The sequence below is a fragment of the Dermacentor andersoni genome, chromosome 5 (genome assembly GCF_023375885.2).
Source record: "Dermacentor andersoni chromosome 5, qqDerAnde1_hic_scaffold, whole genome shotgun sequence".
NCBI lineage: Eukaryota > Metazoa > Arthropoda > Arachnida > Ixodida > Ixodidae > Dermacentor > Dermacentor andersoni.
Window position 1 is genome coordinate 90,633,316 of NC_092818.1, and position 26,834 is coordinate 90,660,149.

At 44.3% G+C, this 26,834-nt stretch overlaps 1 long non-coding RNA gene across 1 annotated transcript in view; it reads left to right on the plus strand.

The window, feature by feature from the left end:
- LOC140218359 (uncharacterized) overlaps positions 1-26,834 on the plus strand; it is a 284,811-nt gene that overhangs the window by 189,740 nt on the left and 68,237 nt on the right. Inside the window, exon 3 of the long non-coding RNA XR_011894638.1 lies at positions 4,116-4,169. This is a non-coding gene — a long non-coding RNA (uncharacterized lncRNA). The remainder of the gene's footprint in view (positions 1-4,115; positions 4,170-26,834) is intronic.

Below are 26,834 nucleotides of genomic sequence, written 5' to 3' on the forward strand. Positions count from 1 at the left end.
ATGACCGCATGCGCTAACATTCAAACAATGTTTAGAAACAAGTTAGGGATAGTCAGTTGTCACTGCATTGCAATGAATGGGGCTGCAAGCCGTCTTTTAAAGGTGACCTATTTGTCAAAATACCGCGATGACCGCGCACACCTTATTTCTGAAGCCTTTCACATTCATAATAGCGACGAAGCATGTGCAAGCCTCACCTCAATTTCTCTCCTTCCGAAGTAGATAGCCTTCCTACCTCATTGGTTGCAATTTATTTTCCCTGTGCATGCTGAATTTCTGTTGCCTTTGTGCTTTGAGATAGCGGTAGAGTATATATATGCAGACTGAAGGAATAAAGACACTTGGTTGTCGGTCAGCAATGTAGTCTTTCTCTCTCTTCATCCCGTTGTTTAGCGCTGTTTTCTGCTCGTAATCCTATGCTCCTTTCTGTGTTCTTTTCGCCTTTTCGTACATCAGTATTAGGATTCTGAAACATACAGCTTGTCAGTTGTCACATATATACAGGGTTCCCCAGCTAAATTTAGCCAAAGTTTAAAACTACGAAGATGCCACGTAGCTGGACAGAACAAAGGCGATGTTTTTTTGCCGTCGTTTGGCCAGTAGCGGCCAGTCGCGCGGCTATATTGCGTATATTTTCGGGCTTCCTTCACGCTCGGAAAAACACATTTGTGTAGCACGTATAGGTCACTCTACAATTTTATTATTGACACTTTTCATCTAAATATAATATTTCAGAAGTTGATTAATTAATGAAGATTAGTTACCTAACTAGTCGGAATGAAGAAATAAATTCAGTATCTTCAAGCGACGGCAAACAACATTACCTTTGTTCCCTTTAGCTACGGGACATTCCCATATTCTTTAACTCTGGCTAAACTTAGTTGGCACACCCTGTAGAATGTTTGCACAAGAGGTAAAATTCTCACGGTACGGGAATCAGCGAAATTGCAGCCAAGAAAAGCTTGCTAATAGGCAGATTTAGTCGAGCTGAGAAGATCAATTTGTTCTTGTTACCGTCATGCCTTGTTCTTCCCCTTACGTGTACCCTTCCACAAAAGAAAAGAAAAAGAACGAAGGTATTATTTGAAGCAGCTGGCGCTTGTGAGTCTGTCGGCTGCTGAAACGGCTCCGCAGCGACGCTAGAAGGGCTGACTGTGCAGACTGTACACTCGCTAGTCCATTCAGTGGCACGCTGATACCGCCAGCTGTAAGACAAGGAACCATAAAGAACAGCAACGCTAGAATTCCGTGCTTTCACCTTCGCACCGACTATCTCCTGTTTCATTTCGGCTTCTCGCTTGTTCTTTCTACCTGTGCCCCTAGCAGTCTTCAGTTGCAATATTATCACTGGGCGGTGTTGTTTTTACCTTCTTACCCTTGTTTCCACAGCGAAAAGCAACGTTGCATCGATCAGCACTCCTGGGGTATTGTCCGACGCATGAGCTGAGTGCGCCAAGGCGCCGAAGACTTGGAGAATGGGAAGAACGCGAAGATAGGCTGGTAGATTTATGTGTCCGCCTGACGGAGACTTTTTTGCTTGGACCATTTTGTGAAGCAATCTGCATTTGTCTTTGTTTCGGCTATCGTCTAGGGAACATTGCATGGGGTCTTTTACTTGCGGAACTTCCTGCGATGATTTGGCTCGGTAAAAATAAACGCAAAAGAATGTCAACAAAAGCTACGAGGAGAGAGCGTTACCCTAGCCACGAACACAAGGTTCTGCATTTTGCAGAGCTTTCATTAAAGATGCGCAGAATAAAGCACCTTCGACTTTAGGATGAATTGACTTATTAGTTGGCGTGTTGTTCGTGCGACTATATTCGGTATGTTCCGTGAGTACAGGTAACACGAGTGTAGAAGTTGGAGAGTTGAGCCTGTTACTAAGTGCCCGCATGTATCAAATTAGCGCAAATAAAAAAAACCGCGGAAGAATGTAAGAGCTAATCCAATTTTGATGAAAACTTCGTGGCTGCTGAATCTGCAGCTAGTGAGTCCTATATTGAAAACATGAAAGTATATAAACATATCTCTCCACTGGAACGTGGCCTGCGATGGGCCGAGTCTACGCAACTAGAACAGTGATAGACATTCTACGTTTCAAACTCATTATGAACTCGCACTATCTTTGGCTTGTGCTAATCGAGGAGTCTAGCGAGTCGTCAACACTTCCAGAACAAGTGTTCAAAATCCAGGTGGCAGTTCGTGGAGGAGTACATACACTGGGTGTGAACACTGACGAAATCTGTGGGGACGCTTTGGGTGCAGCCCTTTGGGTGACTGAACGTGTTTTGCTTTCACTTTGAAACTACTTCCGAGGATGCAGGGGGTGCCATCTCACCCTAAGTGCACAGGGGATTTTCCCTTCATGTCAGAGACGACGAGTCAAAGAGAAGCCATTTAGCAGTGCCATCCAGTGTAAGCATCACTTGGCATCCTTTTTTGAAGTGTGGGCGCTCTTCGATGTGGTCAGGCTGGTGATGAACGGTTCTAGCCATGAGATACCAGTCGAGCGAGCTGAGTTTCGGAAGCCCAATTGCTGCGCCATGGGCAGCACTATCTTCAGGACAACCACTTGCGCCTCGATAACGTGTCGGCCGTGCTAGTTCGCAGCCAGAACCCTGATGTGATGTCATCGTGAGTTTTGGACGGACGGGCCAGTCGGGGCTTTCGTGGCATACGTCAAGCCCCTGCGCACATTACGGTGTTGTCATGCTGATATTGTTACGAAGAGGATACTGTTGCGCGCACGGCCCTGTCTAAATGTACCGTAACCATATTGTGTGCCAAATTGCTACGCACTCATGGCCGTGTTTGTTGTCTGCAGTTTCGAACACCTTGTCATCGGGTGCGGTGGCTGACGCCGTAGCTGCGCTGTGAATACCATACAGAAACGTGAAGACGACTGCAGATACGCGAAATGTGGGGTCCTAAGCTGCAGCTCACGTGGCTCCTTCCACTCGTTCTTCCCAATGGCACTCATATACCTAAGCAGCCTAGTCAATGTCATTTGATACCGTAGCTACACGTCTTGCCATGACAGTATAGCCGGGGCAAAGCAGAACGTCACCACCACGTACGAAGCGGCGTTCGACCTGTCAAGAGACACGAGCACAAACCCAGCCTTTGATAAAATGTTGCAGTCTGCAGGACCTTCTGTTCTTGTCCAAATTATGTGCCCGGGTTTGGAAATTCTGAAGTAATAATATAGCTTTTTTTACGTTGGTCGTTTAGCAAATCCAGTCAACACAAGGAGACCACCGCGGCGTAGGCGCTAGAGCTTCTCAAATGGCAACGAAGCTGAAACACGCTCAATTGCAGCTACTGAGTTTAACTGTGGCCGCGGCAGGTTGATCCGTAAGAGGAACAAAGCTAAAATTGTATAAATTATGTTTGGCCGCTTAACCACAACACTCGTCGTGCGTGCGTTGTATCAGACATATTCTTGCCCACTGTTGTAAGCATGTAAACCATTATGTGTAAGATTATGCACATGGTATTTTTCTAGTTTATTTTCTTATTGCCTTCATGCTCTCATTCTTATACTCAGTGAAGAGTAGCAATGTAACCATATTTCTTTTGACAGCTTTGTCCCCTTTGCCTCCCTTCATCGTATATCTTCTAGGTGCGACTATCGCGATGAATGAGCCGTTGCGAGAAGTCTGTAATGAACAGCGCAGCGAATATCGGCAATCTGTTGCTACCAATAGGATAACTTAATCGAGTTGTGAGCAAGTGCTAAAGAAATGTAGTATATACGTATGTAAATTCTACCGCAGCATCCGATTAATGCGCTTATGATGAAACCCCGTCATTGTGTGTAGTTCTAGATGATTCCCAAGCATCACTTTTCGTAAAAAGTCAGGTTTTATCCAGCGAATGTTCCTTTGATATACGAGATACAAAAGGCTTAACTGCAAGATAAGCACATAATCAGGACCTAGTCCACGAGCGGACCCTAAGTCATTGTGAAATTGTACGGAAGTATACATGGCACAACTATGCTGGAGAGATACGAAAAAGTAATGGGACACAAACATACTAAAGCACCGAAATATTATTACTAAATCTTTATTGACCAATTAAGTACAGTTCTTGAATTTTTCATATGCTTACAGGATAAATCCCTCTTGAAAAGCATGTGAAAGCTCCCGAAGGATGCACGACCCCCGGTAAGTTCCTTGCGCATGACGCGCACTGCATGACATGAGACGAATACGTCAGCCTGAAACAGCCGGAAGATCATTCTGGCGCAAAATTATTGACAAGGAGTGAGACTTCCAGTAGGCTGACGAATATTTTGGGATAGCTTGTTTTAGGAAGATCGTGAATAACTTCGTGGTGATTCCAGAGTGAATAGCTTTCTATTGGATTTCGCACAAGTAATCTCCGTCTTCGGCTAATTGGCACCCTCGGCCGGCACATCGTACGGTGCTGGTAATTGGCGTTCTTAAGCGCACACCTACACTACTTAGGAGCGTAAGCGGCACCTAGTATTGTGTAGAATGTTGTCATGGTAACCCGATATAGTAAGAGTGAAGAAAATTTGGAAGCTTTTCCTAATCGGAAATCGCCCCCAATGGCTTCTGAAGTAAAAAAAATGACACTTGCATTATTTGCCTGTATTTCTTACAAATATGTGCCGTTGATCTAGATTAATGAAGCTCGTAATCATCTCGGGCGTCTGTTATAGTTTCGCTTGTTATAGTTCAGGCAGTGGCACAAGCAGAGGGAGGATATCTCGTGATTCTTCTTTTAGGGGAATGAATATCCACCATTATATGCAACAATCTTTGGAGATTTCGGCATATCTGAGCCCTTGATAATGATTGCATAATGTATCTTGGATATGTCTTCAATTATTTAGGAGCTGTAATATTTCACAGAGAGGAGATATTGGTGTCTTCAACTTGGTTTCATTCAAAAGTCTCATTTAAGCAAAGCAGATGTGAAGAATGCGTGTTTCACTGTTATCTGAGAACAGTAAGAGAAACGCACGTTCTAACAACGTGGTTACTTGGTTGCTTAAACTTGCTTTGTTGCTTTCTCAACTGTACTGCGTGGCAGAATCTCTTGAAATCTTGCTTTTTTAGACGCAACATTTTCGGTGAAGCTGATGGTTATAGCTGCACAGCAGGAATTGCCATGCACAATATTATTCAGAATAAAAGCAGCGCTAACAAATTATTGTTCAGCCACCACTCTCCAGTTCACAAAAATCATACTTCTACAATTGTCCGCAACTCAGAACTGCAATTAAATTAACTTTTGGAGGTAAATGAATGGTTTTTGAATAAAAGCATTTTGCCGAGCATGAAAAACAATTTTACGTAGCATGTATCGTGCAATAGAAAGCTCTATCGGGAGTGTTTCATGATGATCTTCTGTTCTCTCATCGACACTTTTCAGTTCTTACATTATTTGAGACGTTGATTAATTCGTTAAGCCTAGGTATGTAATTATGCGGAATGCAAAAAGATAGTGTGAGTATTGTCAAACGATGGCCAACAACATTTCCTTGGTTCTGCCTAGCTACGTGGCATTCGCACATTTTTAGGTGTTGGTGCATGATACTTAGGATATACAGAGTGTCCGCAAACTAGCTGCAAAACTGAGGCGCGCAAACTTCTCGACGAATGTTCGCGTCCTGAAGGTTACCAGAGATAAGCAAGCAACACGGTGAGTCACTACGGAGACTGGCGTACGGCGCACACTCTATTCACCGTGTGAGCCCACGTTCCTACCAACTCTAGCTGTGAATGCTGATGTCGTTGATCGTGTTTATGTTACGGTGAAGTTGACAATCCAAGAAGGACCCATCAACCTCCGGGCTGGTGGGCTCCAAGGTGTAGTCTTTCGAGGTGAGGCTTTCAAGGCAAACGCATCGCTCGCTAGAGCGCGCGTACAGCGCTTCGCAAGAGGTCATGGACGCAGCCCCGAGCGTGAGGGTGGAACCAGCGCCTAAGGAGCGACGCGATTCCATTGACCGTTGTAAGAGAAGACAAACCCTGCATCATGGCGTCCGGAAAAGGCTCCGTGAGCTAATTTTGGATCCTTGAGCACACAGCACAAAACACGTTCAATATGGTCGCACAAATTTGATAATTGAATGTGAGATGGCTTCTCCGTAACCTCGACGATGTCAGAGAACTTCTTAATGAATATAATCGAAAGGTACTGTGTGTTCAGGAAACAGTTCTGGAACCCATACAAACTTCCTCAGACAATATGCTATCTTCCGTAAAGACCCTGACGATGCTGTGGCCTCGTCTGGAGGTGTAGCACCAATTGTATATAAATCTGTTGCTTGCGACAGCCTCCCTCTTCAGACACCACTTGAGGCGGTGTCCGCGCGAACGACACGTTTCAACAAGTTGGTAACCGTCTGTTGCATTTACATACCGCCACATTACAAACTCAGCCAAACCGAATTTTACATGCTAAGTGACGATCTTGCGGAACGATACATTATCGCAGGGGATTTTAATGCAGCGCTTTCTGGGCACACTCCTGGTGTGATTCCAGAGGCCGACTTTTAGGAAACTTTCTGGTAACCTCTGCTGCTTGCATCTTCAATAAAGAAGAAACCACCAACTACAATGTTCAACACAATTCATATTCTTCCATACAGTTAACTATTGGCGCTGTGGCCTTTCTTCATTACATAGAATGAAATGACGCAAGGAATCCATTCGGGAACGACCACTCCCTGCAACAATGAACCTAATTGAACAAAATGGTAGTCCACCCTACGCCCCCCGTTGGAAAATAATATCGGCTGACTGGAAACGTTGTAAAGATACAACCTACTTAACAAAAAAATTTTATCAACGATTTTGGTATTGATGACGCAGTAGCGTATTTCACAGGTTTGATAGTCTACTCAGCTGAAAACTTCATTCCAAAAATAAAACGTCTCTCATGTAAAAGACAGGTCTTTTGGTGTAATCAAGAGTACCAGCTGACGCGAAAGAAGGAAGACAAAGCGCGGGGCGCACTTCGTTGCTTCGCGACTGCAGCAAATCTTGTGCAATTTAAACTTATAGAATCACAGGGAAGGCGGACGCGACGACAGGCAAGCAGGGCAAACTGGCAGAGGTTTCTCCCTGGCATAACATCTTGCAGACAGGAGTCCAAAGTGTTGAATGGCCTTAGAAGGCTAAAGGGACAGGAAACCTGTCCATTACCTCTGGTGAAGGAACAAGGAAACGGCTTGGAAGATCAGGCTAACGCTTTCGGTGAGCACTTCGAGCGTGTGTATAGCTCGAGCCAGTACTCCAAATCATGTCTTAAAAGCAAAAAAAATTGCTGAGCGCAAGGCACGCGCCCCTAAACGCACACATAATTGCTCTTATAACCTTCCTTTAGTATCACTGAGTTATGAGGAAGCTTTGGCTCGGGTGCTCCTATCTAAATACATGTAAAAGGAGATTTCATTTTTCTCGGCAACCACTGCACCCATTGTGGCGAGATTCGTTGCATTTAAAAGAAAAACTTAAAATCTTGTGACCGTTCGTTTGGAATGTTTATTTAGGTCATCCATTTTTATTAAAAATTGGCAAAATTGCAAATTTTTAGAAAACGAAACTCTCAACTTTACAACTCTGTAAATAAGCAACGAAAAGTGTATCCCATTAATGTGATCTGGATCTAATAGTACATCTGAGTTGGACGAAATTGATAGGTTAGGCATGAAGAAAAAATTTACTAATATGAAAATATAGCTTTTGCAGAAGCCTTGTACACAACGTAACAAATTCACGTAAGGTACAACAAGACATACGAATTTTGTCTGCTTTCAATTATCTAATGGATGCCGTTTGCAGAGCAGCGATATCCCTTTTTTATGCAGAGCTATTAATTTGTAAACTTCGTACTTATATATTTTCCAGGCTTTCGAATATTTGAAAAATTTTTCAACGCAATTCAGGCTCTACATAGAAATTTCGCTTAGAAACGTCACTGAAACTTAACTTTCTCTTTGAAATACAACAAATTTCATTAAAGTTGGTTCAGGGGTTATCTCAGAAAAACGTTTTTGCGCTTTACAGGCGTTTGAATAGGCCGCGTCGGAGTTCGGCCAGCGCTAAAGCTTCCTCGCTTCCTTGAACGTCTGTAAAAGCTCGGTCCCGGGAGCCGACAAAATCATGTATGGCATAATTAAAGACCTCCTCACAGACACACCAAGGACGCTCCTGGTACATCTTAACAAAATTTAGACAGCCAGAGACCTTCCATCTGCAAGGAGAGAAGCTGTTGTCGTTCCACTTCCGAAGCAGGGTGAAGATGCCTTCCCCGTACCAAGCCCACTACCGCTTATGAGTTGCCTTTGTAAACTTCAAAAAAATTGTTAATCGCTGTGCTCTACATTTTCTGTAATCCAACAAACGGCTTGATCCGTGCCTGTATGGCTTTAGGGAAAGCCGGTCGACGACTATCTCGTACGCATTGAGGGCATCATTCACGATGCCTTCATTCATAAACAATTTCTTTCTCTCAGTATTCCTCGATATAGATAAGGCATGTATGATACTACCGGGCGTTAGGCAATATTAGGAGAGCTTTCCCAAATGGGACTCCGCGGAAACATGTTCAGCTTACCTGAAGGCTACATTTGTAACATTCCGTGTTCGCATTGAAAATTTTTTTCTAGGCGATTTCTACAGGAAACTGGAATGCCGTAGAGCGGCAGACTTAGCTCCACCCGTTTTATTGTTAAAATTAATTCCTCGCATTCCTATATTTCACAAAGTTCATTTTATTGTGCATATGTTGATGAGACGCAGAGAGGATTCAAGTCATCTAACCTGTCCATCGCTGAGCGACCAGTTCAGCTACGTCTGAACAAACTGTCTAAGGGGGCTAATGAGAATTTATTTAAGCTCAATCCCCAAAAGAGCGTGTGCCTGTTGTTTAGAAAAAAAAGACGCTTGGTCCAAGAGCCCAATATTGAACCACACCGGGAACACGTTCCTGTGAACTCAGAACACAAATTCTTAGGCGTCATACTATACTGAAAACGTACCTTACAAACCAATACAAACCAAAACTATTCAACGGCTACTAAGAATAAGTTTAGAGGAAGACAACGGGTAGGACACGGCAAAGAATTCCAGTATTCGATTACACAGGGATTTAAACTGCATTTAAAAGTGTCCGTACGGGCAAAATAAGGTGCGATGTTTAGTTTATGGTGACTTGAAGTATTAGATATGAAGCGGATCGCTTTCTTTTGTATGGCCTCAATAATTAATGTCACACTGTTTGTGCGGATTCCAGACCGGAGAATCATATTCTAGTGTAGGCCGGATTAGTGATTTATACATCAGTAGTTTAGTATCCCTTGGGGTCAATGTACGGCGCAGATAGCCTAACTGTTTCAATGAATTTGAGGTTAATAAATCTATGTGCTTCGACCAAGACATACTGGGTGTGAAAACAATACCAAATTATTTATATTCACTAACGCTCTGTATTGTAGTATAATTAACATTGTAAGTGAAAGCGGAAGGCGTGGTTTTATTAGTGAAAGTCATAACAATGGTTTTGCAGATGTTACTTGTCATTTGCCAAGTAGCGCACCAAGAGCTAAAATTTGAAAATGATTTTTGAAGCTGTAAATGGTGATGAAAGCAGGAAATATTATGATATAATACACAGTCATCAGCACACAAACGTATATTTGAGGTTATGTGACGAGGCAAATCATTTATGAAGACCCAGTACAACAACCTTATAGGTTCGCGTTTGGCCTACGGTACTGTAGTTCATTATGCTACGCTCAGCACCCTCAAGATGCTAGATCCTGTGCACCGTCTAGGCACCCACCTCGAGATCGGTACCTTCAGAACTATTCCCATACAGAGCCTCTACGCAGAATCAAATGTGTGGTATCTCTTGATCTACAGAGGACATACTTTAGTTTTTGACACTTTCTGAGAGAAAATTCAAAGTGTGAACATCCATGCAAACTAGAGTAAAGGATACAACATCTAGTACACTTTTTCACAATCGACTTTCAATGAGAGAGCCCTTCTGACGGCGTGTAAGGAAATTGAATGAGTGTGTGTGTGCTCCGCTCGTTAGACGTTAAATATTGGCTCCAGCACAGCTGCTTTCGCCACGGCTGTGGCAGGAGATAGTGTGCGACATGCCATTTGTCGGAATAACTATACGCGCTCCAGAGATACACATTCGTATGCACCTCTTTAAACTCCAAACGAAGTACTCTTGCCCACAATTTTTACAGAGACGCACCGAAGTCACATTCCGGCGGCGTCTCCTATGCAGCTGCTGCTCCGTCATTTTCAGATGATGCCTTGCACCGGGAAACTAGCATATTCACTGCAGAAGCCAATGTAGTGATGGCGGCTGTGAAACAAATTAGGATAACAAATCTGCCAAAGGCCAATTATATTCACAGACTCCATAAGTGTAGTGAAAGCTTCACAATTACTACGCGGACATAAAAATCCCATAATCACCGATATTTACGCGCTAGCATGCATAGCCTATATCGAGGAGCATAGGCATCGAGGAAAATGTGTTAGTGGAAGAATTGGCTAAGCCCATAGCAACGAAAGCTAGCAACCCTGAAGCCTTTCCTACAGAAAAACCTCCGCAACTACTGGCAACCTTTCTGGGTTGCAAAACCTTGAATAAGCATCGCCTCATTAAACCATTTTTATGGAATTGGCCGCCACTGTCTAAGTCACAACAATGTGATGTGCTGTTTTCCCGACTGAAGATAGGGCACACATCTAGTATCCTTTCCTATCTTTAAACTAGTACTGAACCTCCCAGCTGTGGTGGATGTGGCGAGAGGCTGACCGTCCTTCACGGCTTGCTGGATTGTGGGAAGTAGAACCTGAACGGATAAAAGCGCTTTCCTCAAGCATACAAACAACATATGCACCTCCATCTCGCGCTGTTTCTTGGTGCAGGACCGTTCTGCGAGACAAAAGCAGTGCTTAATTTTCTAAATGATGTTGTGCTGCACGTTATTAGCCCAAGAGATTCGTAGCACGCCCTCTCCCTGGAGGGTGCTACGAATCGGAAGATATACAGCGAATGTTTAGGCCTCTGTACAGGAGTAGAACAGTTGCCATCTGCCATTTACCACTTTATATACTGTGTCATACCATTTTTCTTTGCGCTCTTAGGCCATTCCTGGCCCTTGCGCCAATCAGATCTATATATGATCACATCATCATCTTATCGCATTTGTTTTGGGCAAATCAGTACTGCGAAGAGCCTTCAAGTAGACCAAGGGCGGAAGCGTAGTATTAGAACTGCATAAAGGTAGCGGTAGTGTCATGTCGTAATTTAGACATAATTGTTGTCACCTTCTGCTGCGTCTTGCAGAATTATGGTATACCTTGAGCCGCGCTGTGAACTAGAAAATTTTTAGAAATAATGTAGACCAAGTGGCTTCGCGTTCTAGGAAAATCAGACTGCTTGTCTTATTTTGAATCTTGCTACATTTCGAACTTCACAATAAGAAGGCAAATTTCAGCTGTCATTATCGTTTTATCTCGAAATAAGTTAGTAACCTAACGGACCACTACGTTATATACTAGCCAATTCACTTTTTTATTTCTCACTCGCGTGGACCTTAGACAAAGGTGAGGCGTTTCGACAAATGAGTTACGTCATGCTTGCGTAATTTAGGGAGTTGGAAATACGCGTAGCTTAACTAAGATTTACCCGAAAGCATTGGCGACAATGTTAGAGAATTCGAAGCAATATTAAGCGGAATTTCAGCTAATATTTGGTCTCACTTTAGTGGCACGCTTTAAAAAGTTATGACAACGTTGGTGGCACTGCTGAGCTCGGCGCCATGGGTTTCATCCGGGCCACGGCGGCTACATTCCAAAGGTGGCGGAATGCAGAAACGTTCGTTTACCGTGCATTGGGTACAGGTTAATGAAAGCCAGGTGGTCAAAATTAGTTCGGAGCCGCTCACGACACAGCGTGCCACACAGTCATATCGTGGCTTTGGCAAGTATAACCTCTCAATTTATTTATTTCATTTTAAAGACGCGGAAGGACTGCTGTAAAAAAATCATGCGTCGTTTGTCAGTCTCGCCTGTTCCAACTTCGCTGCTGCCTGTGGGCGCTGTGTGATTGTTGAAGCGCTATTAATAACTTCCGTGCGTATCCCATATGAGGAGTGTGCTCAAGGCATACTTGTTAGCCCCCTTGCCCCACTTTCTGTTTAGTCATGTGTCTGTAGGATTTTACGAATCCTAATGCTCGCACGTTGGCAAGTATGCTTTAGGGAAACATATTGTAATTTACGAATTGCAGCCGGTAAGTTCACGAGACGTACCCACCTGGATCTAATTTCCAGGATGGCGCCCGTTTCACGGCATTCATACTCATATTGAGTGGCGAAATACAGGGTGGTCCATTAGTCTAGTGCTACAGTGCAACCAACGGCAGTTTGTTAAATTGAGTGTGTAGTGAAGGAGGACGAAGAAAACACTCTTGTGTCGCCTGTGCGCGTGATCAGCGTTCGTGTACTGCCGGTGCAACTAGACTCTGCCTTAGCCGAGTATACGTTTTCAGAACGCCGGAGTGACCATTATGAGGAGCAGCATGAAAATGAGCGCATATATCAGAACGCATGTGCCGTGGTATCAAAAGGAGCCATTTGGGACCATCAGGCAAATAATTTCTGCGGTAAAGGACGTTGTCGCGTACAGCAAAGTGAGCGGCTTGGCGACGAAGTGTTCGAGAAGATGGTGTGACGAATGGGTAATGGAGGAAATCCAGCATAGTTGAAAGCAGGGGATCCTTACGCTGCTCGTCCGGCGTATCAGCGACGTTGAAGGCTGACATTGATGCGAAGAGCGGAGACACTGAAGCCACGTCAGAAGGTAGCGGTGATCGGGAAAGCGCATCGGCGTCAGAGTATTTTGTGCCCGATCGGTACACAAAGTGGATGTGATGTTCTTGTAATCGAAGTGCTCATCGGCCTAGGCGACATGACGAAAGCTTCCACGAGGACAGCCAGCAAAGGGAATGGTGGTCGGTGACAATGTCTAAAGGGCGACCATATAGGTATGGGGGAGATTTGACGAGGGTCCAAATAATGGCCCAGCACTGCTTTTCTATTACAGAGTAGTGGCTTCTGCCTTCTTTAAAGTGCGGCTCGCAAACGCGACGACGTACTCGTCATAGCCGTCTTTCCGTTGTGCGAGGACTGCACCAAGTCCGATGCGGCTGGCGTCCGTGTGTACCTCTGTAGACGCTGTGGGATCGTAGTGTTGAAGAATCGGTGGCGAAGTAAGTAGGCCACGTAGTTGCTGGAAGGCTTCGTCACAGGAAGTTGACCACGTGGAGATGCCGTTGGTAGCGGTAATTAAATTGGTCAGTGGTACAATGATAGTTGCGAAATTGCGCACAATACGCCGAAAGTAAGAGCGGAGCCTTATAAAGCTGCGGAGCGCCTTAAGAGTAGTGGACATCGGAAACTCTGCGACCGCTCGAAGCTTGGCCGGTCAGGAGGCGCACCGTCCTTCGATACAACGTGTCCCACTATTGTTAACTTGCGGGCAGCCAAACGGCACTTTTTTGGTGTTGAGTTGAAGGCCAGCAGAGGTGAGGCAGGTCAGTATCTCACGCAAGCGAACGAGGTGCGTCGGGAAATCTGGCGAAAACACCACGATATCATCAAAGTAACACAGACATGTTTTCCCCTTGTAGTTACGAAGGATGGTGTCCACCATACGCTCGAAAGTAGCGGGCGCGTTGCAGAGCCCGAATGGAATTACGGTAAATTCGTACAAGCCATCGGGCGTGACGGAAGCTGTCTTCTCACAGTCTTCTGCCATCGGTTCTTGCCAATAGCCGGAGAGAAGATCCAAAGACGAGAAGTACTCCGCACCTTGTAAAGAGTCGAGGGCGTCATCATTCCGAGGTAGCGGATAGACATCTTTACGAGTGATCTTACTGAGTCGACGGTAATCCACACAGAAGCATATTGACCCGTCCTTCTTGCGTACTAGTACTACAGGAGACGCCCAAGGACTGTGTCGGCGCAGGTCGCGCGGCGACTTCGGCATAGGTCAGAGGTGCAGCATATCGTCGACTTGCTCGTTAATGAGTGGAACAATGTCTACCGCAAGTGTCATGGCAGCTCTCTCGAAACCTGTGTGACACCTAGAATTTGTTACAAGGAGATATGCCTCGCAAACTCGCCAGCTGCAATTCGTATTGATTGATAGGTGAATTCGTTTTCTTTTGTTTTTTATCCGACTGCATTTCACTATCTCGGGCAAGTAATGTCTGCTGTTCCGAGCAGTCGAACTTGAGAATTACGATTATGCTGTGTTCCACAAGTAATTTAAAAAATGCTGCGTTGTCTCAAAAAGAAAAATATCCCTATAGAAAGATATATAGAAGCCTGTAAACATTCTATAGGTGGGCAAAAAAGCGGTAGCCATTAGCGTATGTGCTACTATATGAACGTTCATATCAGCTCAGGCAACATAAGCGTGGTTGGTTAGACAATTATACGGATCGGTTATCTTGCATCCTGAAGGCAGCGGCACAAAATACGAAACGCTATAAGTGGACGTAGCGAAACGTGAGATTACCGCTGACGTGAGATTACCGAGGGCTACATTATTGTTACCAATCTTCGTAATTCGCAGTCACCTGTACAGAATCACGGCTCTGAGAGCACAGCAATGTTTCAAAAAACAATACCCAAAGTGTTGTTTGCGCAAAAGCCACAATGAACAGACAAAATATGTGACAGCACTGTCTATTGCGCACTGTAGGGACATTTCCGTTAGCCAGCCCTGCATCGCGCTGTCTGCTTAGGAGGCTTTATAAACCATTAATTCTAATAGACGATGTCGCCGAGCTATAATTGTCTCTATTTCTTTTACGCGTGAGCCTATATGCCCCCACATTGAAGATTCACCGTCCAGGTGTATGAAGCCCGGCGATAAATGTTGGCACAGCGCCAAGAATGAGCTGAGCAGCGCAGCTGTGATGGCGGATGATGGATGACCAAGATAAGAATAGGACGAGCGGCGCTGCGGATGACGCCGTCGGCACAGCTGGCGCGCTGCCAGCGCGCACAGGGAGAGCTGCGCGGAGCGGATGGCTTCAGCCCCCGACGTAACTCAGTCCTCGGAGAGGCACGTAATCAGTTATATTTACGTAATTATGCTGTCTTGAAGTGAGCTAAAACATAAAAATAATTGCACGAACAATTAGATAAACGATTACAGAATACTTAGATCAACAGTGAGAGCAGAAATAAGGTAAAGTGCACTAACACAAAATAAAGGTTCACTTCGTGGAATGAGGGCCGCTTTATCCGTGTTCACGAGGTAAAGCTTCTTGTGTGTTCTCGTTTTTCTTCTCTTTTCTTGTGGCTGTGTATGCCTTGTGCGAAATATTATCTAAGTCACGAGATCATGGTCTGTGCAGTTCTCCGCTTTGCGCGTATACCGAAGAATTTTTTATCGTTTATAAGCCTGCTTGCTATGAGTTCTTTTTATTCTCCTCCACGTCTTCTTGTTGCTCCGTTTTTCCTTTACCCCCTTTGTTGGGGAACAAAATAGGTTCAGTCTTTTTATCCTCACGGCATTTCTTTTTTTCACTGGTCTCTATCTGTCCCTCTGTCCTTTCCTTCCTTCTTGTACCTATCTCCCTCTTTCTGCGCCTTTTATTTCGTCTGCCGCGCTGTTTTCCTCACAATGCAATAAAAGCGGTTCACCCCCATGCACACGTAGGAAAAAGAACAATAGATTCATGTGTGTTAACCAAAGCCAGTCCGGAACATACGAGTATAGTGGCGCGCAGTGAGCAAAGCGAAGCAAGCACTTTCAGTTTAACGATCAAGCTAAGCTCCGCATTGTCTTTGTGGGCGCTTGTTAGGAAAGGGGCACTGGGACTGTCGTGTTGAAGCCTCGACAAAAGATTCACGGCGGCACTAAGTGCGGCCGTTCTCGTTACTCGCTCCAGATAACGAGGTGACTGGGGAGCAGCGATGTGGTGGAAGAAAACAGGCGGTACAGGCAGTAAAACTACCTGAAATTTGTGCGAGCGTATTGGCTGCTGTACTGCGCCTAAAGAGGCAAACAAAAGTTCCGATCAAATAACTTTTTTTTTTTTGCATTCCTGGGAGTATTGACCGGCACCTAGAAACATACGTCTTCAGCTGTTACGGCCTTGGTCATTACCTGGAGTTCTTGCACTAGAGCGTTCCTGTGTGTTAAGGTTGTACATGGGCCTGCTGACAGTACCAGGAAGCATTGTCGCGACGAAGTCAATGATGAAAAAAAAAAAAAAAAACTCTGCGCTTACGCACGGTGTTAGCCATACACGTGTCGTACTTCATGCTTTCACCATAGATGACGTTCGTCGTGTGGTGCGCGTCCATTGTCACTGCTCAAGCTCCAGGCCTCTTGATTGCGAGTACGAGCGTTTTTATTTTTCCATTTCCGTTGGTCTTATAATTTTTGGCATACGACAGGAAATTGTTTAAGAAGCATGTAGTCAGCACGGCAGTTGTAGTAACACACGATGTTTCTCAAGTAATGCTTGAAATATTATTTCTATAAAAGTACGTTGTTACTGTTACCGTTAATCATGCCCGCCGTGCTCATTCAGAAAAAAATCTTGCGAAAATTAACAATACTGAAATATAAAGTGGTCACGTGATATACAGCTCTGCAATGCAGCTCTAAGATATAGTGTCATAATCCTATAATAATACTTGGCAGGAAGCCGAATGTGCGTGTAAAGTATTATAGATAATGTGTCGCAGCTTCTCTTCTCTATGGCAAGAGGAACTGTAGGGACCATGACATGGTTATCTAACTTTTCTCCGTTTGTCATTCATCTGAGAGCAAGGAAGCCAACGTAGTTATACGCTCATAAGACTGAGCTCTCAGCGCTTATACTAACTCGAAATTTCAATTGAAAATGGTTGGCTCTAAGCCCCACCCAGTTGCAGCGACCGCATTTTTTGGAAGAACTGTGTGTGAAATGGTGTGGCTTCACCGCTTCCTCTACTGCTTCGAAATAGTCCGATTGGACGTCTTTGATCCACATGATCTCGCAGTGAGGGACGAAGCAAAAACGTCACGGTGAAATTCTGCCGTCTCTTTTTTTTACTAGTACGATGAAAGTAGCACATACCATTCAACGCCTGCAGAATTGATTTCGGACTGCGCGCCGAGACGCATCTCCAAAAACAAATAAACGCACAGTGACCTTGATGTGTTTCTGGTTCCCAACATCACTTGTTGTGCTTGCAGGACACAAAGGCATGGCCTTCGCGACCGGCTTCTGTTCCGGAGCGGTAGTTGGGGCTGCGATTGACTGCGTCACCAGTTATAGTTGCGACGCCCTGTTAGGGTTCAAATGTTATATAAAATATGCAAATACAAATTCTCTACCACACTGCAAGCGGTCAAATTTTGCCGGCTTGATGTGGGACGCGTGCGATTTACCATGCAGTGCTCCAAAATACTGCGCCATGGTACCTCTAGGTGGATGTTTTAAATTACGTCCAGGTTCAGAGACAATTCCACATCTAATACCATTTAACGAAGGAATCTTTCATGTTGTCAAGCTAGAGCTAGTCGCAGTACAGCGAAAGAAAATACAGGAAATACGCCGCTCATCATTATTTATATCGTCGGCTTATGCATATCGACTGGTCGAGTAACTAACGCAGTGATCTTTCGTTTCCATTATTCTTTGTAAGCCGAATGCTCCCTACGCCTTTAGTTCCAAAATTTACGGAAATTCTAAACGCGTAGCAAATAACACTACAAAAACAAGTTTCTTTTCCTGAAAGATGCAGAAATACAAAATGTTTTCTCGTATTTGTTAGCATACAGAGGTTAAGATAACAGTAAACCAGGGCTGTAAGCAAACGCTAGTGTTTAAATGTTGTGGGAATATAGTGAAATTCAATAACAAATGACCACTTTTTGATTCGTTCAGACATTCCTGCCTGATAGCTTTCGGAGTTCTCGTCTACTGACCTTGAAAGCTACGGATTCTTTACTCAGTCAGAAACCAAAGGCTTGTCTACCTTCTGCGCAAGTCCGTAAATTTAGTTTTCGTGACTGCGAAGGTCACGTGCTCACTTATATGTTGCGGTTTGGTCATGGCAGAAATTCGAAGTCAAGGGTGTGGGTGCCTTTAGCAGTTCGGAACGCTGTAACAGGAGCAGCTGTAAGTATATTCTACTAGACCACCTTGAAGCAAGTTCATCATCAGCATCCCCATCATCAGCATTATTATTATTATTATTATTATTATTATTATTATTAATATTATTATTATTATTATTCTCATTCATCATCAGTTCATATTTACTTCCACTGCAGGACGATGGCCTCTCCCTGCGATCTCCAATTATCCCTGTATGGCGCCAACTGATTTCAGCTCGCGCCTGTAAATTTCCTAATTTCATCACCCGACCTAGTTTTCTTCCATCCTCGACTGCACTGCCCTTCGCTTTTATCATTTCCTTTCCCTTTTCTACGAGAACCATCTTCTGCCGGATCTTTTCCTCTCTCTTTCAGAGATACGGTAGCTCAGTGACCTAAAGCGCGGCAGATAATTCCCCACGCCCCACGTCGTCCCGGACCCTTCCATAAAAAAAAAGCCTATGGCAGGCTGACACAGGGCCGCGGGAATAGCACACCATTCTCTTCAATTATACACCCTGGCCGTTCACACGCCTTCGGTTGTTGACTCGCCCACCTGCCTTACTCCGTCTCCCCTTTACAAGAACCCTACCTATATATGCTGTGCCCAGGAAAGCCCATGTCGCCTTGAAAAAGACAGGTCAACTTGTCAAAACCTTGGCTACCATTTTCACCTTGTTCTCATTCTGCTCATCGTCTTCCCTCCTCTTGGCACCAATTCTGTAACTCTGAGTGCCCACCGGTTATCCATCCTACGCCTTATATGGCCTGCACAGCTTCATTTCTTTCTTCTAATATCAATTAGGATATCGGTCATCCCCGTTTCCTGTCTCATCCATACCGCTATCTTCCTGTCTTTTAACGTTACGCCTAAAATTTTACCTACCATCGCTCTTTGCTCGGTCCTTAACTTGTTCTTCAGATTCTTTGTCAAGCTCCAAGTTCCCGCCCTATATGGTGGCACCGGCAGAATGCATGGATTGTACACATTTATTTTTGATGATAGTGGTAATCTTCCAGTTACTGTTTGGTGATGCCTGCCGTATGCACTCCAAACCATTTTCATTATTTTCATTTTCAGTTCCCTTTTAATGATCAGGGTCTCCTGCGAGTAATTGACCTAGATAAACGTACTAATTTATATACTCTAGAGGCTCACTGGCGATCCTGAATTCTTGTTCCTTTGCCAGGCTATAGAAATTTATCTTTGTCTTCTGCATGGTAATCTTCAACCCAACTCTTACATTTTCCCTCTTAAAGCCCTCAATCATATGTTGCGATTCGTCCGCAGTGTTGCTGGACAGGACAATCTCATCTAAAACCAGAAGGTTGCTGAGATATTTGCCGTTGATCGTCACTCCTAAGCCTTTCCTGGTTTCGTGTAATTCTTTTAGCACGCAGTGAATAGCATTCGAGATATCGTGTCTCTTTGCCTGACCCCTTTCTGGGTAACTTTCTTCTTTTCTTGTGGAGAATCAAGGTTGCTATGGAATCTTTGTAGATATTTTCCAAGATATGCGCGTATGCTTCCCGTGCTCCTTGATTAGGTAATGCCTCTATGATTGCTGTTATCTCCACTGATTGAAAAGGCTTTTCATAATCTATGAAAGCCGCATAGAGACGTTGAGTGTACTTTGCAGATTTCTCAATTACCTAATTGATGACATGGAGGTGATCCATAGTGTAATATCCCTTCCTGAAGCAAACCTGTTCTCCTGGTTGACTGAAGTCAAGTGCTGTCATTTTTTGTATTGAAAATTTTTTTGCTGAATATTTTATAGAATATACTCAAAGAAAATATAGGCCCTTTAATATGTCAATTATTTAACGTCTCGTTCCTTACGTATAAGCGTAATGTTGGCATTCTTCCAGTTTTCTTGAAGTCGTGAGGCATTGCCTGTAAACAACCGCAAACGTTTCAAGCATGATATATCCTCTATGTTTGAACATATCAACTTTTATTTTATCTTCTCCTGGCACTTTTCCCCGGGTGATGTCTTGCAAGGCCCTTCTAGCTTTATCACTAGTTATCGAAGGACCATCTGTATCCTTTTCATTAATACTTCGAATGCATGCAGGTAGCGTGGCTGCTCTGGGTACTGTATAGGTCAGTATAGAATTATTCCGCTGTCTTTACTGTATTTTCGAAATTGCTAATATTACCCTGGATATCTTTCAGTGCATACGACGTGGCTCGTCCTATGCCAGGCTTTCTTCTCACTGATTTCATGCTGCGTCCATTCTTTTTGTTCCTCAGTCTTTCTCACGGTATAATTTCGAATATCCCTTAATTTATCCTTGTCGATAAGCTGTGACAGTTCTGCGAATTCTATCTGATTTCTTGAGTCTCCCTTCCAGCTTTATCGTTTCTTTATTAGGGCCTTTGTTACTTGGGAGAGCTTACCTACTGGTTGACTTGGTGCCTTAACTCCCACTTCATTTGCTGCTCCTGAAATCAGCCTATATTTAGGCTCTCTTTCATTACATGTATGTGAATTTCATATCTCTATTCTAAAGCTGCGTATTTGTTTGCAAGCACCAGCCTTAATCGGTCTGCTCTCACCCTTACTGCGTCTAGGCCGGCCTGTTTCTTTTTGGCTAATTTTATTTCTCCCTTCATAGTGAGGGAAATCCTAGACCTCATTAGCCTATGATCACTGCACTTTGCCCTAACTAACACTTCTACATTCTGCGCTATGCTTCAATCGGGGGAGGGTATGAAATCTATTTAATTTCTTGTTTCTGCATTAGGGATTTTCCAGGTCCATTTCCGGTTGCTATGCTTCCTATATAGAAGGTATTCATTATTCGGAGTTTATTCATTTCAGCGAATTCTACTAACATCTCTCCTCTAGTGTTCCTAGAATCGATGCCGTAGTTACCAATTGCTTGTTAACCCGCAAGCTTTTCCCCCACTTTTGCGTTGAAGTCGCCCATGACTGCAGTATGCTGAGTTTGCACTTTTCTCCTCGCTAATTCAACATCTTCATAAAACTGCCCTATTTCTTCTTCATCATGACTGGACTATGGAGCGAAGGCTTGTACCACCTTTATTCTACATCTCTTATGGAGGTTTTGCCGAAACGGCCAAATGCAACAAAAATAATTGAAATTCGTCACATTACAATACTTGGAGCCCTGATGTATCGACAAAAAAAAGAGAGAAAGAAATCCAGAAAAGTAACACCGGTCTTCATTTCTTCATTTTGCATTCACCAACTCTATTTTCACTTGTCCAAAAAAAAAAGTGCTTTCTGGAAGAATACTTTGTCATATTTAAGCCGTTCCGAAAACCTGTCATGGCCGTGCGTCTTATTGAAACCAGTTAACAATCCGAATGCATTCTTCCAAAACCACTTTTTTTTGTTTTAAAAATCAGTTTCAGAGTAACACATTTGCTTTCTCGCATATTCAAACAACAATGCGAGGCTATCATGTCTGCAGCTTGAGTATAATGGTACTTCACACATTTTCGGACGCAATTTACTTTTAAACATTAGTTCAATAACGCACTTGCGTTTGGCGGATGACCTAGAAGAATGACAATGTTTGCTACACTCCCGCACACATGCGTGTGTGGTCGACGTACGTCGCTTGTGGTGGTGGTGCCTGCGTAACATCGTCCAACCTCATTTAGGGAAAGGGGGAGGGGAGTACTTGTCTAAAATCTGTACCAGTTATGCTGTACATCCACTTTTGCAGGGTGGAGTGGTGGCAGATTTTGTTTTTTCATAAATTACCTATCGATAATATGGTAAGATTAATTAAGGAACTTCTTAATTACTGAATTGAAAGTGCGAATGTTTCTAGAAAATATGTAATTGCGTTTTAAAACGCCCTACTGAATTGTTTTGAGTGTCCTATGTCTTGCATAATTGTTTTTTCCGCGTTGTAAACATACCGTGCCAAATGAACATAGCGCCATCATTACGCGTCCGCGCACCCCGGCCCATGTGGTCCTAGGCGTCACTCGAAAGAATTAACTATTCTCCATGTTGCTGCGCACTGGACTGACCTCACGCTTCACGCGATAAAGTCACCGCTGTTGGCGGTGACCAACGCCAATACCCATGTGTCGCTACCTTGACGTGGCCGCTGAGCCAGGCATTGAGCAGAGTTAATTCTTACGAGTAACGCCTGGGAACGCTGGTTTGGCGGCGCGCAGGCCCGTAATCATGCTGTTATTGTCATATTTCGTGCTTTCTTTTTTTTAACGCAGATAAAATAATTACGCGAGGAATGACACACTCGAAACAATTAAATCAGGTGTTTATAACACAAATATTAATTTTCTTGGATGGCATCATCAATTCAGTATTTAAAAAGTTTGATAACTAATATGATCTGATTACGAATATTTGAATTATGAATAAAGTTATCCTGGTGCCGTACGTTGGTTGGTACAATACCATTGGTTCCATTGGATCACCCTCGTGTATTCCATATTTTATTGGGAGCATGACTACTGTAAGCTGGGACACCCTGTATAAGGTGATGTCATAATAAAAATTACAAAATATATCTAAATTATGAGGTTTTATGTGCCAGAACCACGATCTGATTACGAGGCTTTTCGTAGTGGGTGACTCCGGAAATTTGGACCACCTGGGCTTCTTCAACCTGCACCAAAATATAAGTACACGGGTGTTTTCGCGTTTCGCCCCCATCAAAATGTGGCCGCTGCAGCCGACATTCTATCCCGTGACCTCGTGCTTAATAGCCCAACACCATAGCCACAGCGGGTGTCATAAAAATAGTCATAATAAAAATAAAATTTTATAAACTGAGTGAGTCCTTATTCGTGGGCATTTTATTTGTACTGTGCTTCCATTCTAGTGTAACTAGGAGAAATAAGAATGAAGCCTTCCGGTAGTTTCAGAAGCCATTCTCTTTTTTTTTCATGATAAATAAAGCGACGAAGGAAAATAGGACGGGGGTATCTGGAGAGATTATTCCACCCCATAATAAGTAACAGGTAGAGCATGTGCACGGCGTGCGAGAGCGTGTCAAATATTAAAGGTATAAATGCAATGCCCTCCACGGCTGTCCACGTTTATATCAAAGCAACGTTTTGAGGAGGAGCAATAACAGAAGAAAAACATTTAAGCAGAAAGAAAGAAGCTCTGCTACGTTCTATCGCAAATCATAATACAAAGGAAAACGAGAACGGGTCATTAATTAAGCACCGCGCTCTGTTGAGCTTTTCAGCATCACTGCCATACTTGGCCCGAGCAAAGCACAGAGGCAAATGATTCGTTTGTTTCAAAACTGCGAAGTAGTTTTGCTGTGCTTTGGTGCACTAGACCCCAGTTCAAGACACTTTCTTCCCTTGTTCAAAGAAGGAATCAAAAACAATACAACAGCAGCAATTAAAAAGAAAATAAGCGCATTGCGAAAAGAGGGAATATTTTGCACGCTATGATGGTATAGAACAAAGCACCACCTGTGTAATGAATATGCACTAACGTTGGCAGCTATAACGGCATGTCTCACACCGGCAACTCTGCTCTCGGCTTCTGAAATAGCAACGCATACCGTATATACTCCATTCAAACCAGCTCTCTATATTAACGCGCATGCTGACCTTAATATTCAAAAATGGAAACCAGAACAGACATTCATAGTTACAATGAGAAACAGCGATTTGTTGTAGCTTAAGATATACTGAATCCAAGCCGCAGTGTACCGACAGTCTTTCGCCGTGGTTATCGAGGCCTCCAAGGAAGGTATGATGAAGGATGGGCTGTTGGGGTTGAGCACCACCCATTGCCGAATAGCTTTCTCACGCTGTTCCAATGTACATGGAATATTTTAGTAAATGTTTTTGGGGAAAAAAGCGCGCCATAGAAATCGAGTAAATAGCGCCCTTATGAGCGGACCCATACGCTTTGCCTTATTTCCCACGTTGAGTCAACTGAGCTTAAGCGTCCAGAGAAGGAAGAGCTGGTAGCGAGTGGAGTTTGGTACACACTTTCAGAAGCAGACGTCATACAACATATGTGTCTGGATCTTCGCACACTTAGTAGTACTAACCTGATGATGTACAACCCCTGTTGATTAACGGTATGCAAGCTTCTTCGCGTTGTTTCGTGCTCTTAACGTGGCCTCCTACTTAACGTGTAACTGGCGGATACAGTTGCTGCCTGTTCGACTTTCTTCGTAAAATTTTATTCAAGGAGGGCACCAAAACCAAATGGCAGGTGTTAAGCGGACCGTGCTTAATATGTAGAGGTTGTTTGGGTGATCACCTTTGCCAGCAAATTTTGGGCACTCTGATATGTTGGAAAGCAAGGTTAACGTCACTGGTTACTGAAAAATGTCTGTTTGCTTTATTTAAACAAAAATTAAACGACGAAAGAAGAACGTCAAAGCTGTTAGGCCGTTATGCCTTAGAGGTTGGCAAGGTTTACGCCTCAGTGGGCATCCGCGTCCTTTCGTCACAAGGATGGAATGTACAAGAAAATTTCAAGAACAGCCGCCTCATACTGCGCCAGTGCTGTCGATCCGGCAGACGACATAGCCTATACACAGAAACGCAGAAGCGGAGCATTGTTCCTGTTCTCTTCGTGCCCCGGGCCGCTATAACTATTTTTGGGTACCTTAAGCAACTTGCGTCGGATACTTGCTTATAAGCACACGATGGTTTGAAAAGGGGGGAATTGAAAGAAAAGTAGTGGTTTCTAAACGCTCTCAACTTGGCTACTGTGTAACGTGGCCATTGCTTTTCAGTGTTAGGGTGTAATTGTCTTCTGGAAACAGACCTCAGGGATCTACACTCTATAATCAGGGCAAATGCACCTAGCAACACGCATAAGGGCAAACATAAGGACGTGTCCGGGGACAAATACAATTGTACTTAAACGCGTGAAACTGCATTATGGAAAATACATTTTATAAGAGACTATTGCAGTACCTCCATGAAACGGACCTGTATGCTCATATTTAGTTTAGTTTCCTGCTGCCGTTATTCCTTGTGGCAATCCAAGAGAAAAAAAAAACAGAAAAGCAAACGTCAATGAAAAACTTGGAAGGAGCGTCAACCTCTACTTCACGTCAACAAAAGAAAGCCTCTCTGAGTGAGTTGGTGTTGAGAATCGGCTGTATAAATAGTTCAATTGATTGTGAGGGTCACGCTCCCACAATAAAGTGCCTTGCAATTTTAAAGCGAAGATTTCTCTTCCTCTTCCACCGGCTTTCCGGGTGCTGTGATGGCCTTGCCGCGCGTCCCGCTGTGTTTCTAACGAGACTACCAGATGGCGCTCGCCTCCGCGCACCCCGGAACAGTTGTAACTCAGTAGAAGAAGCTAATTGCTAGTCCGATAACGGGTTTCCTACCCTCGTCTCAGGACGAAATCAGGAGAGAAACAATTTACGATAACTCAAAGGGAAGCTCATTACTTCTCGAAGTGAGATCGGGATGCCTTGAACACGCATCTATAAAGCGAGATATAAGAAGGAAGAAGAAGCATGTGCTTGGCTTCGGTAAAGCTAGGGAAACTATGGGGCATGTTTTATTAGAATGTGAAGACGCCTGCCCAACGGTCGATTTAGGCACCTCTGGCCTCCTTGAAGCCCTTGGGTTGAGCGAGAGCAGTGGAAAAGTATACATGTCCGCAATAGGGATTAGTAAGAGGCGGTTGAATCATTGGCGGAAGAAAAGTAGGGAAACCACAAAAAACGGAGACGTACAGAAGCACAGTTCGCAATAGGGGATCAGGAAATTTGGTTGTGGGTGTTCATATTATGTTTTTTTTTTCTCTTTTGTTGTTTAACCTAGGTAGGACATTAAGCAGTATAATAGCAAGATATAGTTGGCGCAACCCACTGCCCCGTTCTAAAGGGGACGCTCATCAGATGTGTCCTTCCATCAATCCCGGGCGTACGCATCCCGGGATGCGTAATTTGTGCGTATGGCTCGTGCTGTGCTTGCTTTTTCCTACGTGAAAAAAATGTAGCCGCTGGGATGTGGAGGTCGTGTGCTGGGTTGTTACAGCGTAAGCATTACAATTATCCATAGTATGAAGAGAGCGCTTGGAGCTGGCGTCTCAACAGCGTCGCTGGTCATGTATGCAGAAGCAGCACGTAAACGCGCACCAGAAAATCGCAGTATACTTGTCCCTCAGTAGAAGACGCAAATTGCTAGTCCGATAACGGGTTTCCCACCCTCGTCACCAAGCGCAGTGGCGTGGTGACCTACATAGATTGAAGGCAAAATCATATATTGATGCGAAAGCATCAAATGGCCCATTGATCGAAAATTCCGACGTCTGTAACAGCGACGCGGCACCTGAATTCCCATTGGCCGCGATGCCACGTGACGAGTGCGCCTCGGCGGAGCAGATAGGGCCACGCGGAGCTGTTGTCGTAGGTGTGGCAGTCGCGTGACGAGCACATGACGGTGCCGCCGTCTCGCTCTCGAAAGCCGGCGCGCAGTCCGTATCTCTCTCTCTCTCTCTGTCTCTCTCTCTCTCTCGCCACCAGTGGGCTTAGGTGCTGCGCGCGCCTGCCGGCCTTGGGGGATGTTAGTTCTTCCTCGGTCTCTTGTCGCGCAGGGCATCGGTGGCATGCGGCATTGGCACCACAGGCTGCTGCTGATTGGTGGCTCGGAAAGAACGTACCGCTATGGTACATTATTCACCGCGCAAA